At 36.4% G+C, this 13,872-nt stretch overlaps 1 non-coding gene across 1 annotated transcript; it reads left to right on the top strand.

Annotated features, from left to right (window-relative positions):
• The first annotated feature begins 268 nt into the window (after positions 1-268).
• Positions 269-376, top strand: LOC112760449 (small nucleolar RNA R71). The gene has a single exon (XR_003180888.1). It is a non-coding gene; the product is annotated as a small nucleolar RNA R71 (small nucleolar RNA).
• The last annotated feature ends 13,496 nt before the right edge of the window (positions 377-13,872 follow it).

Raw genomic sequence — 13,872 nt, 5'->3', positions numbered from 1 at the left:
TGACTTGTTGGGTCAATATTTTATTCTGAGCCAATATGGCATTCAGAGTATCAATCTCAAGAACTCCTTTCTTCTGATTTGTCCCATTATTCACAGGATTCCTTTCAGAAGTGTACATGAATTGGTTATTTGCAACCATTTCAATGAATTCTTGAGCTTCTGCAGGCGTCTTCTTCAGATGAAGAGATCCTCCAGCAGAGTTATCCAATGACATCTTGGATAGTTCAGACAGGCCATCATAGAAAATACCTATGATGCTCCATTCTAAAAGCATGTCAGAAGGGCACCTTCTGATCAATTGCTTGTATCTCTCCCAAGCTTCATAGAGAGACTCACCATCCTTCTGTCTAAAGTTTTTTACTTCCACTCTAAGCTTACTCAATTTTTGAGGTGGAAAAAACTTTGCCAAGAAGGCATTGACTAGATTTTCCCAAGAGTTCAGGCTTTCCTTAGGTTGTGAATCCAACCATGTTCTAGCTCTGTCTCTTACAACAAAAGGAAAAAGCATGAGTCTGTAGACTTCAGGGTTAACCCCATTGGTCTTGACAGTGTCACAGATTTGTAAGAACTCAGCTAAGAACTGATGAGGATCTTCCAATGGAAGTCCATGAAACTTGCAGTTCTGTTGCATTAGAGAAACTAATTGAGGCTTAAGCTCAAAGTTATTTGCTCCAATGGCAGGATTGAGATGCTTCTCCCATAGAAATCAGGAGTAGGTGCAGTAAAGTCATCAAGCACCTTCCTTGCATTATTGGCATTGATGTTATTTTTGGCTGCCATGGTTTTTTCTTCTTTGAAGAGTTCTATTAGGCCCTCTAAAGAGAATTGTTCTTTTAGCTTCTCTTAGCTTTCTCTTCAAGGTCCTTTCAGGTTCAGGATCAGCTTGAACAAGTATGCCTTTATCTTCGTTCCTGCTCATATGAAAGAGAAGAGAACAAGAAAGTAGGGAATCCTCTATGTCACAGTATAGAGATTCCTTGAGGTGTCAGAGGAAAAGAAGAATAGAAGGAGGAGGTGGAGAAGAGAATTCGAACATATAAAGAAGGAGGGAGTTCGAATTGTACCCTGAGGGGGAGTCTTAGTCCCTTAAATAGAATGATGTGAAAAGAGGGGAAGAATTTTCGAAAATTAATTAAAAGATTTTAAAAAAGAAATTTGAAAATTTGATTGAGATTTTCGAAAACTAAGATTAGGAAAGAAATAAAGTGATTTTTGAAAAAAATTTTGAAATTAGAAAAAGATTTGATTGAAAAAATTAATGTTGAAAAAGAAGTGATTGAAAAGATATGTTTGAAAAGATATGATTGAAAATCAATTTAGAAAAAGAAAATTTTTAAAATTAAAGTTGATTACTTGACTATCAAGAAATTAAAAGATATGATTTTAAAATTTAAAGTTTGATCCTTTCTTAATAGGCAAGTAACAACTTGAAAATTTGAAGTAAATCTTTAATTGAAGCAAGGATTTTTGAAAATAGTAAAAATAAGTATAAAATGGAAAGAAATTAATTTTGAAAGAGATATGATTGAAAAGATATGATTTGAAAAAGATTTGATTTTGAAAAATTTTGAAAACTTGAAAAAATGTGAATTGAAAACAAAATCTTCCCTCTAGTGTCATCTTGGCGTTAAACGCCCAGAATGGTGCCCATTCTGGCGTTTAACGCCCAAATCTCTACCTTTTTGGGCGTTAAACGCCCAGCCAGGTGCCATGGCTGGTGTTTAAACGCCAGTTTTCCTTCTTCACTGGGCGTTTTGAACGCCCAGCTTTTTCTGTTTGGTTCCTCTGCTGAATGTTCTGAATCTTCAATTCTTTGTATTATTGACTTGAAAAGACACAATTTTTGAAAATATTTTTGAATTTTTGATGATGAGAAATAACAAAAAATGCAACTAATGATCAAATGAACAATGCATGCAAGACACCAAACTTAGAAATTAATACTAGACTCAAACAAGAAACATAAAATATTTTTGATTTTTATGGTTTTATAAATTTTTTTTTGTGATTTTCGAAACTTATATGAAAAAGTAAATAAAGAGAATCAAAACTTTTAATAAGAATTCCAGGAATCATGCAATGTTAGTCTAAAGCTTTAGTCTAAAAAGATTAGACATGTTTGGCCAAGCTTCAGCAGGACATTACATTCAATAGCTAAATTGATGAGAATCAATCAGCTTTTGTGATGATAAGAACATCACCTTGAAACTCTAGAATTCATTCTTAAAAATTCTGAAAAATACCTAATCTAAGTAATAAGATGAACCGTCAGTTGTCCAAACTCGAACAATCCCCGGCAACGGCGCCAAAAACTTGGTGCACGAAATTGTGATCATCAACAATGGCGCCAAAGGACTTGGAGCTCTCAAACGTGAATCACACTTTGTCACAATTCCGCACAACTAACCAGCAAGTGCACTGGGTCGTCCAAGTAATAAACCTTACGTGAGTAAGGGTCGATCCCACGGAGATTGTCGGCTTGAAGCAAGCTATGGTCATCTTGTAAATCTCATTCAGGCGGATTCAGATGGTGATGAAGAATTGATAATTAAAAGATAAATAAAACATAAAATAAAGATAGAGATACTTATGTAATTCATTGGTGGATTTCAGATAAGCGTATGAAGATGCTTTGTTCCCCTTGAACCTCTGCTTTCCTATTGCCTTCTTCCAATCATTCATACTCCTTTCCATGGCAAGCTGTATGTTGGGCATCACCGTTGTCAATGGCTACAATTCCGTCCTCTCAGTGAAAATGTTCAACGCACTCTGTCACAGCACGGCTAATCATCTGTCGGTTCTCGATCATGTCGGAATAGAATCCAGTGATTCTTTTGCGTCTGTCACTAACGCCCAACACTCGCGAGTTTGAAACTCGTCACAGTCATTCAATCCTTGAATCCTACTCGGAATACCACAGACAAGGTTTAGACTTTCCGGATTCTGAAGAATGGCTGCCAATGGATTCTAGCTTATACCACGAAGATTCTGATTAAGGAATCCAAGAGATACACACTCAATCGAAGGTAGAACGGAGGTGGTTGTCAGGCACACGTTCATAGGTGAGAATGATGATGAGTGTCACGGATCATCACATTCATCAAGTTGAAGAACAAGTGATATCTTAGAGAAGAAGTAGGCGGGAATTGAATAGAAAAACAGTAGTAATTGCATTAATTCATGAAGAACAGCAGAGCTCCACACCTTAATCTATGGTGTGTAGAAACTCCACCGTTGAGAATACATAAGAACAAGGTCTAGGCATGGCCGTGAGGCCAGCCCCCAAACGTGAAAAGAACTATGAAAGTATGAGTAATGATCTGAAAAGTGTGTGTCAAATACAATAGCAAAAGGTCCTATTTAAAGAGAACTAGTAGCCTAGGGTTGCAAAAATCTTCTTCCGGGCCCACTTGGTGTGTGCTTGGGCTGAGCATTGAAGCATTTTCGTGTAGAGACTTTTCTTGGAGTTAAACGGCAGCTTTTGTGCCAGTTTGGGCGTTTAACTCCAGCTTTTGTGCCAGTTTCGGAGTTAAACGCCAGAATTCTTGAGCTGACTTGGAACGCCTTTTTGGGCCATCAAATCTCGGGCAAAGTATGGACTATTATATATTGCTGGAAAGCCCAGGATGTCTACTTTCCAACGCAATTGAGAGCGCGCCTATTGGGCTTCTGTAGTTCTAGAAAATCCACTTTGAGTGCAGAGAGGTCAGAATCCAATAGCATCTGCAGTCCTTTTTCAGCCACTGAATCAGATTTTTGCTCAGGTCCCTCAATTTCAGCCAGAAAATACCTGAAATCACAGAAAAACACACAAACTCATAGTAAAGTCCAGAAGAGTTATTTTTAAATAAAAACTAATAAAAACATAATAAAAACTAACTAAAATATACTAAAAACATACTATAAACAATGCCAAAAAGCGTATAAATTATCCGCTCATCAGAGATGATGTGGATTGTAAAAAAAAATTATTTTTTGTTTAAATTTTTTTTGAATACCGAAAATTAAAAGGAAAATAAAATAATAATAAAAAAAATTAACTATAATTTCAAAAATTAGAAAAATAGATAAAAAAGGAAATTAAAAATTAAAATAAGTAATTAATTAAAAAGATTTGAAAAAGGTATGATTTTAAAATTTGAGATTGGAAAAGATAAGATAAGATTTTGAAAAAGATATGATTTTAAAAATTTTGACCAAATCAACCTAATGAATTTAAAAATTATGAGCAATTAAAGGAAAGGATATTTTTTTTTTATTTTTGAATTTTATGAGGAAAGAGAAGAACACAGAAAAGACACAAGACTTAAAATTTTTAGATCTAATGCTCCTTGTTTTTTGAAAATTTTGGAGGGAAAACACCAAGGAACACCAAACTTAAAAATTTTAAGATCAAAACACAAAGAAGACTCAAGAACACCTTGAAAACTCACAAGAACAACAAGAATAAAATTCAAAGACTCCAGAACATAAAAAGAACACCAAACTTAAAAGTTTGACACAAGATTTAATCAAAGAAAAAATATGTTTGAAAATGTTTTAAAAGGAAGATACCCAATTACCAAGAACATAAGTACAACGCTCTGGCCAACTGAGCTATAAATTTAACGTGTTTTAAAAAAGGTATTTAATGTATATAAATTTTTTGAATACTGATAATTTGAAAATGCACAAGAAAAACAAGAAAAGACACAGAACAGGAAAAACTAAAGATCAAACAAGAAAAATAGCAAGAACAACTTGAAGATTGATGAGCGGATATTTTATACGCTTTTTGGGGATAATTTCATATTGTTTTGAGTATGTTCTAGTTAGTTTTTAGTTTATTTCCAGTAGTTTTTAGGAAAAATTCATATTTCTGGACTTTACTATGAGTTGTGTGCTTTTCTGTAATTTCAGGTATTTTTCTGGCTGAAATTGAAGGAGCTGAGCAAAAATCTGATTCAGGCTGAAAAAGGACTGCTGATGCTGTTGGATTCTGACCTCCCTGCACTCAAATTGGATTTTCTGGAGCTACAGAACTCGAAATGGCATGCTTCCAATTGCATTGGAAAGTAGACATCCAGAGCTTTCCAGCAATATATAATAGTCTATACTTTGCACAAGGATAGACGACGTAAACTGGCGTTCAACGCCAGTCCTCTGCCTAATTCTGGCGTCCAGCGCCAGAAAAGGATCAAAAACTGGAGTTGAACGCCCAAACTGGCACAAAAACTGGCGTTCAACTCCACAAATGGCTTCTGCACGTGAATTGCTTAAAGTCTCAGCCCCAGCACACACCAAGTGGGCCCCAGCACACCAAGTGGGCCCCAGAAGTGGATCTCTGCATCATCCATCATAGTCCACTCATATTTTGTAACCCTAGGCTACTGGTTTAGTATTTAAACAACTTTTAGAGACTTATTTTGTATCTCATGACATTTCAGATCTAAACTTTGTATTCTCTGACGGCATGAGTCTCTAAACCCCATTGTTGGGGGTGAGGAGCTCTGCTGTGTCTCGATGAATTAATGCAAGTATTTCTGTTTTTCATTCAAACACGCTTGTTCCTATCTAAGATGTTTATTCGCGCTTAACTGTGATGAAGGTGATGATCTGTGACATTCATCACCTTCCTCAAACCACGAACGTGTGATTGACAACCACCTCCGTTCTATATCCGATTGAATGAGCATCTCTTAGATTCTTTAATCAGAATCTCCGTGGTATAAGCTAGAACTGATGGCGGCATTCATGAGAATCCGGAAAGTCTAAACCTTGTCTGTGGTATTTCGAGTAGGATTCAAGGATTGAATGACTGTGACGAGCTTCAAACTCCTGAAGGCTGGGCGTTAGTGACAGACGCAAAAGGATAGTAAATCCTATTCCAACCGGATCGAGAACCAACCGGTGATTAGCCGTGCTGTGACAGAGCGCGTGAGCGTAGTTTTCACTGGAAGGATGGAAGGTAGCCATTGACAACGGTGATCCACCAACACACAGCTTGCCATAGGGGGACGTGCGTGCGTGAACAAGAAGACAGAGGAAAGCAGAGATTCAGAAGACAAAGCATCTCCAAAACTCCAACATGTTCTCCATTACTGCACAACAAGTAATCTTTTAATTTATGCTCTACTGGTTACTCACAATTCAATTGATAAACATAATTGACTTCCTGACTAAGATCTACAAGATAACCATAGATTGCTTCAAACCAACAATCTCCGTGGGATTCGACCCTTACTCACGTAAGGTATTACTTGGACGACCCAGTGCACTTGCTGGTTAGTGGTACGCGTTGTGAAAAGTGTGATTCACAATTCGTGCACCAAAGATCAAGAAAGAACAATGAACACAAATTCGAAAATTTAAAGGAAAATAAAAATATGCAATTGATACCAAACTTAAAATATGAAACTAAACTAAAACAGAAGACTAAATCATGAAGTTATTGGTTTTAAAAATTTTCGAAAATAATTTAGAAAAATAAAATAAGGATTTTAAAATTTTAACCAAAAACAATAATAGAAGACTCTAAACCAAAAAGAAAAATTTTTCCTAATCTAAGCAAAAAAATAAACCGTCAGTTGTCCAAACTCAAACAATCACTGGCAACGGCGCCAAAAACTTGGTGCACGAATTGTGATTCACACTTTTCACAACTCGTACCACTAACCAGCAAGTGCACTAGGTCGTCCAAGTAATACCTTACGTGAGTAAGGGTCGATCCCACGGAGATTGTCGGCTTGAAGCAAGCTATGGTTATTTTGTAATTCTTAGTCAGGAAATCAATAATAAAAATGATTGAGTTTGTGAAGAGTAAATAACATAAAATAAATAATACTTGTTATGCAATAATGGAGAACAGGTTGAGGTTTTGGAGATGCTCTGTCTTTTGAATCTCTGCTTTCCTACTATCTTCTTCTTCACGCACGCAAGGCTCCTTCCATGGCAAGCTGTATGTTGGTGGATCACCGTTGTCAATGGCTACCATCCGTCCTCTCAGTGAAAATGGTCCAAATGCGCTGTCACTGCACGGCTAATCATCTGTCGGTTCTCACTCATGTTGGAATAGAATCCATTGATTCTTTTGCGTCTGTCACCACGCCCAACACTCGCGAGTTTGAAGCTCATCACAGTCCTCCCTTCCCAGATCCTACTCAAAATACCACAGACAAGGTTTAGACTTTCCGGATCTCAGGAATGGCCGCCAATAATTCTAGCCTATACCACGAAGACTCTGATCGTGAACCAGGAGGCTAAGAGGTACACACTCAAGCTAATGCAGATAGAACGAAGGTGGTTGTCAGGCACGCGTTCATAGGTGAGAATGATGATGAGTGTCACAGATCATCACATTCATCAGGGTGAAGTGCAAGTGAATATCTTAGAATAGAAACAAGCGTGATTGAATGAAAAACAGTAGTAATTGCATTAATTCATCGAGACACAGCAGAGCTCCTCACCCCCAAACATGGGGTTTAGAGACTCATGCCATTAGAAATACAATGTGAAGTGTAAAAATGTCATGAGGTGCATAGTAAGTCTCTAAAAGTTGTTTTTATACTAAACTAGTAGCTAGGGTTACAGAAAATAAGTAACTAAGTGCAGATAGTGCAGAAAATCCACTTCCAGGGGCCACTTGGTGTGTGCTTGGGCTGAGCATTGAGCTTTACACGTGTAGAGGCTTCTCTTGGAGTTAAACACCAGGTTGTAGCCTGTTTCTGGCGTTTAACTCTGGTTTGCAACCTGTTTCTGGCGTTTAACGCCAGAATAGGGTAAAGACTTGGCGTTAAACGCCAATTTGCGTCGTTAAAACTTGGGCAAAGTATGGACTATTATATATTGTTGGAAAGCCCTGAATGTCTAATTTCCAACGCAATTGAGAGCGCGCCAATTGGTCTTTTTTAGCTCCAGAAAATCCATTTTGTGTGCAGGGAGATCAGAATCCAACAGCATCTGCAGTCCTTTTTCAGCCTCTAAACCAGATTTTTGCTCAGGTCCCTCAATTTCAGCCAGAAAATACCTAAAATCACAAAAAAATGCACAAACTCATAGTAAAGTCCAGAAATGTGAATTTTGAATAAAAACTAATAAAAATATACTAAAAAGTAATTAAAACATGCTGAAAACTACTTAAAAACAATGCCAAAAAGCGTATAAATTATCCGCTCATCAAAGCACCTTTGGATGCTAAAAATTGAAACTTTAGCAAGATCGCTTTGGTAGGCTCGCATGTGAGTAACACATGAATCTTGAACATGATGGTGGTGATTTGGGAGAGTGAGAAACCGTGGGCTTTGAAGAAGAGATGACGAAATCTGGCTTGATGGGGTGTCAAAGAGAACGCGCTTGTGTGCTCTGAGAGCATTTACATGGAAGAAACCACACTTAGTGGTGAGGTAAGAGATAGTGAAAGAGTGGTGGTCATCGAAATGGAGGTGGTTGAGAAGAGGAATGAGTGGCGGCGTGTTTGTGATAGAAGAGGAGAAGAACACAAGGCGTAGAGCAGATGAGCAGTTGCAGGAAGCAAAGGTTGCAAGAAGCAAAGGATCATCACTATCGTTGTTGTTTATGGCTGTGGAGAAAGAGAAAAGTGAGGTTGACGGTTGATGGGGGTGGAGATGACGGTTGTGTTGGTGAAGGAGGTGGTAAAATTTCTGAAAAGAATAAAGGAAGGGATAAGATTTGGAAGAAGGGGGTTGAGATTAGGGTTAGGAGAAGGGTAATTTGGGGTTTTAAAATGATTTTTTAGTATTTGGATAATTTTGTTATATGGAACTCATGTTTTATGGATACAAATGGTAATTTCCTTTTTTTGTGAGTAGATTTATCAGCGTTTAAAACTTTCATGGGTAGAAATGGTAGTTTACTTATACTTTTATTAATACATAAAACTCAGCAGAGCTCCTAACCTTAACCTAGGAGGTTTAGAGACTCATACTGATAGAAAATACAATGAAAGGTAAAAATGGGCAAAGATTGGTCAAAGATCCTAAAACAAGGGTGATCTTCTCCTTTAAATACTAATCTAACAATTAGAGATTACAAAAATAGGATAGGCTTAGGCTTGTAGTGCGAAAATCTACTTCCGGGGTCCACTTGGTGAGTGTTTGGGTTGAGCTTGAGTGGTCTCCACGTGCTAGTAGAGCTCTAGGGTATTGAACACTGGCTAGGGGCAACTTTTTGGGCGTTGGACGCTGGTCACTCCTTTGTGGGCGTTAGACGCCTAGACTGGGGTAGATGGCTGACATTGAACGCCGGTTTTGGGCCTTTAATTCTAAATAAAAGTATAGACTATTATATATTTCTGGAAAGCCCTGGATGTTAGATTTCCATATCCGCTAATAACTCTCCATTTGGATTTTTGTAGCTCCAGAAAAGCTCCTTTGATTGCACAGAGGTCAGATCCTAACAGCATCTGCAGTGCTTTCTCTGGCTCAGAATCAGACTTTTGCTCCAGCTCCTCAATTTCAGACAGAAAATACCTGAAGCTGCATAAAAACACACAAACTCATAGTAGAATCCAAAAATGTGAATTTTGAACTAAAACCTATGAAAATATAATAAAACTCAAATAAAACATTCTAAAAACTATACGAAAATGATCCCAAAAAGCGTATAAAATATCCGCTCATCACAACACCAAACTTAAACTGTTGCTTATCCCCAAGCAACTAAAATCAAAGTAGGATAAAAAGAAAAGTAAGATACAATAAATCTCAGAGTTTTCAATGAAGCTCAGTTTCAATTAGATGAGCGTGAGTTAGTAGCTTTTTGCTTTTGAATTGTTTTGGCATCTCAATATCCATTGAAACTCAGAATTTTTGGCCTTTTTAGGAACTTTGAATCTAGATGATATTATTGACTCTCCTAGTTTAGTTCTTTTTGATTCTTGAACACAGGTTTTTAGAGTCTTGGTTGTGGCCCTAAGCACTTTATTTTCCAGTATTACCACCGGATACATAAATGCCACAGACACTTAATTGGGTGAACCTTTTCGGATTGTGATTTAGCTTTGCTAGAATCCCCAGATAGAGGTGTCCAGAGTTCTTAAGCACACTCTTTTTGCTTTGGATCACGACTTTAACTGCTCAGTCTCAAGCTTTTTACTTGGCACCTTCACACCACAAGCATATAGTTAGGGACACTTTTCATTTGAAGTAGTTAGGCCAAGATTTTGTTTCTTTTAGGCCCTCCTAACCATTGATGCTCCAAGCCTTGGATCCTTTTATCCTTGTCTTTTGGTTTAAAGGGTTATTGGCTTTTTGCTCTTGCCTTTTGGTTTAAAGAGCTATTGGCTTTTTCTGCTTTTTATTTCTTCTTTTTTTTTTTGCATGCAGTTGTTTTTCCTTTTATTGCATCTTGCTTTTTTTTTTTGCTGCTTTTTCTTGCTTCAAGAATCAATTTTTGGATTTTTCAGATTATCAATAATATTTCACTTTTATCATCACTCTTTCAAGAGCCAACATTGTTAATTCTAATTTCAAATATGCACTGTTCATTCATACATTCAGAAAACAAAAGCAATGCCACCACATCAAGATAATTGAACTATTCTTAAGATAAACTTGAAATTCATGCATTTACTTTTCTTTTTCAAATAAAATTTTCTTTTAATCAAGGTGAGAAATATATGGAATATTTTATAACTATAAGACATAGATAGAAATAATTATGCAATAAGAACACGAGAACAAATAACAAAACATAATGGAAAATAGAAAAATGACATAAAAGTAAGGCGTGATGGAACGGGACCACCTTAATGACGGCGACTACCACTTCTTCTAGAGAATCCAATTGAGCGCTTGATGTCTTCAATGTCACGCCCTTGTCTCTGTTGTTTTTCCCTCAGAGCTTTTTGATCTTCTCTGATTTTATTGAGGATGGTGGAATGCTCTTGATGCTCCATCCTCAACTGATTCATGTTAGAGCTTAATTCTCCCACAGAAGTATGCCACTGATCCCAATAGCTTTGAGGAGGAAAATACATCCCTTGAGGCATCTCAGGGATCTCATGTTGAGGCGGCTCTACATGCTCATGTCATGTGCCGGCTCTCTAGTATGCTTCATCCTTCTTTTAGTGATGGGCTTATCCTCCTCAATGAAGATATCTCCTTCTATGACAATTTTAGCTGAATTGCATAGGTGATAGATAAGATGAGGGAAAGCTAACCTTGCTTGGGTGGTGATGGGCGGAAAAATCGTCGGTAAAGAATTTCACAAAAATAAGCGCATTGTAAGTATAGATCTAAATCAACAATTAAACCTCAATCAAATTTAATTTGTTTGTCACTTAAGCAAACCCAATAAAAATAAACCGAAGTATTTAAACATTGGGTCATCTCTCAAGAAATTGCAGGGAATTGTAGTTATTATTGGTTATAGAAAAGTATCTTTTTGGATTTTTAAATGTTGAACAAGGAATTTAAATGACACGGAAAAAAACTAACAATTAAGAAAAGTCCTAGCAAGGATTGATAATTGGAATTCCTATCCTCATTATCAATGTAAATTTTGATGGTAATTGTAAATTGCACTCGCTTAGTTAACCTCTAACAAATGAAGAAAAGTCAAGTGAGAAAATCAACTTGAATTCACAAGTCCTAACCAAAGACTAGAGTTAGTGAAATTCAAGCCAACTAACAAGTTTCAATCACCAACCAACAAGAGACTTATGATGATTCAAGAGTCTAAAATTAATCAATTCAAGCTAAGAATATAAAAATCTAACTTAAAACCCTCCCAAGCATTTTATCAAACACTTGGAAGGCACAATATAAAAACATAGGAAACTAACAAGGAATATTAAATCCAAATAACCAATTTCAAACATCAATAAGAACAAACGAAGAAAGGAACAATAATTATGAAATACCTTAAATTGCATTAAAAGGGAAATTGAATCTAACATGACAATTCATAAACTAAAGTGGCAACATAAAGTAATCAATAAGGGAAATAAATAAACTAGAATCCTAGAACAATTAAAAGTAGAAGAGAAACTAAATTGAAATAAGATAGAATTCATAAATTGAAAAGAATTAAAACTAAGAAACCTAAAAACCTAGAGAGAGGAGAGAGCTTCTCTCCCTAGAAACTACATCTAAAACCTAAAATTATGTGAATGAAAGTTGTGTATGAATGATTCCCTCACTCTGCAGCCTCTAATCTGTGTTTTCGGTCCTGGAACTAGGCCAAAAACAGCCCAGAAATTGCCCCCAGCAATTTCTGATATGTCCAGCACGTGGTTCTGTCACCCGTACGCGTCGCTGAACTTTCGCATGGTCACGCGTACGCATGATCCACGCGTGCGTGTCGCCTAACTGCATGACAACTATGGCAAATTACATATCAATTTGAAGCTCCGGATGTTATCTTTCCAACACAACTGGAACCGCCTCATTCGGATCAGTGTAGCTCAAGTTATGGTCGATTTAGTACGAAGAGGTTAGGGTTGACAGCTTAGGAATTCCTTCAATTTCTTGTGTTCCTTCCACTTTTGCATGCTTCCTTTCCATCCTCTAAGCCATTCCTGTCCTATAAACTCTGAAAACACTTAACACACATATCACGATATCGAATGGTAATAAGAGAGGATTAATAATTAGTAATTTTAAGGCCAAAGAAGCATGTTTTCAATCAAAGCACAGAATTAGGAAGGAAAATGTAAAATATGCAATTTCTATGAATAAGTGTGAGAATAGTGGATAAAATCTATTAAATTAAGCACAAGATAAACCCTAAAAATGGGGTTTATTAATCTCTCCACACTTAAACATTAGCATGTCCTCATGCTAAGCTCAAGAGAACCAAAAGAGTGAAGAGGAATGGTGGAATTTATGAAATGCAACCTATCTGTATGAATGCAACTAAATGCAAAAATACTTCTACCTACTTCGTTAAATGTAAACAAATTCTCCATGACAAACATAAACTGGATTCCACTAATTCAAATCACAAAATAAAGTACAAGTAAACTTGCAAGAAGAAAGCTCGTGAAAGCCGGGAACAAAGGATCGAGCATCGAACCCTCACCGGAAGTGTATACACTCTAATCACTCAAATGTTTAAGGTTCGATTCTCTCAATTCTCTACTAACCTTGCTTTCTAAGGCTTGCTCTTCTTCTACCAATCAACAAATAATTTGATGCAGAAATACACATATCAAGAGGTCTTTTAAGGGTTGTAATGGGGTTAGGATCAAGGTAGGATTGTATTTGGTCAAGTGGACTAAAATCTGAATCCTTAATTAACCCAAACTTCCCACCTAACTTAGGACAATCCATGTAATCAAAATACAAAATGTAACTATCCATTAACCATGTTTTTCATATATTCATGCATCCTAATTTCGAGTACAGCTCATATGCATTGCTATCACAATTTACTTTGGGGTATTTTGTCCCCTTTTATTATTTGCTCTCTTTTTTTTATTTTTTTATTTTTATTTTTTTTGTTTTTGTTTTTTTAATGCATACGATTAAGATATTGAATGCAAGAATATATGCTTAACTATTGTTTTGCACATTTTCACAAGAATATACAACACCCAATTCTCAAACCAAATATTTCCAAACCCAACTTTCCCACACTTAAATCATGAACACTCTCACTAGTCTAAGCTAACCAATAATTCAAATTAAGGACATTATTGTTTTACGTTTAGAGTTAATGATGTGCTAAAGTAAAGAACAAATGGGATAAGTAGGCTCAACATTGGTTTACAAAGGATAATAAAAAGGTTAAGGCCATATGAGTATGTAAGCTCAGTGAAATAAGGCCTCAATCATATACGTGCATGCATACATCAAATAATAGAAATATAGAATTAAGCAAGACATAGATTACAATTTTAGAGAGAATAACACACACCAAAATTAAAATATT

The sequence above is a fragment of the Arachis hypogaea genome, chromosome 16 (assembly GCF_003086295.3).
Source record: "Arachis hypogaea cultivar Tifrunner chromosome 16, arahy.Tifrunner.gnm2.J5K5, whole genome shotgun sequence".
Lineage (NCBI taxonomy): Eukaryota > Viridiplantae > Streptophyta > Magnoliopsida > Fabales > Fabaceae > Arachis > Arachis hypogaea.
The sequence above is the reverse complement of the archived record's forward strand: the minus strand, read 5'-3'. Positions and strand labels throughout refer to the sequence as shown.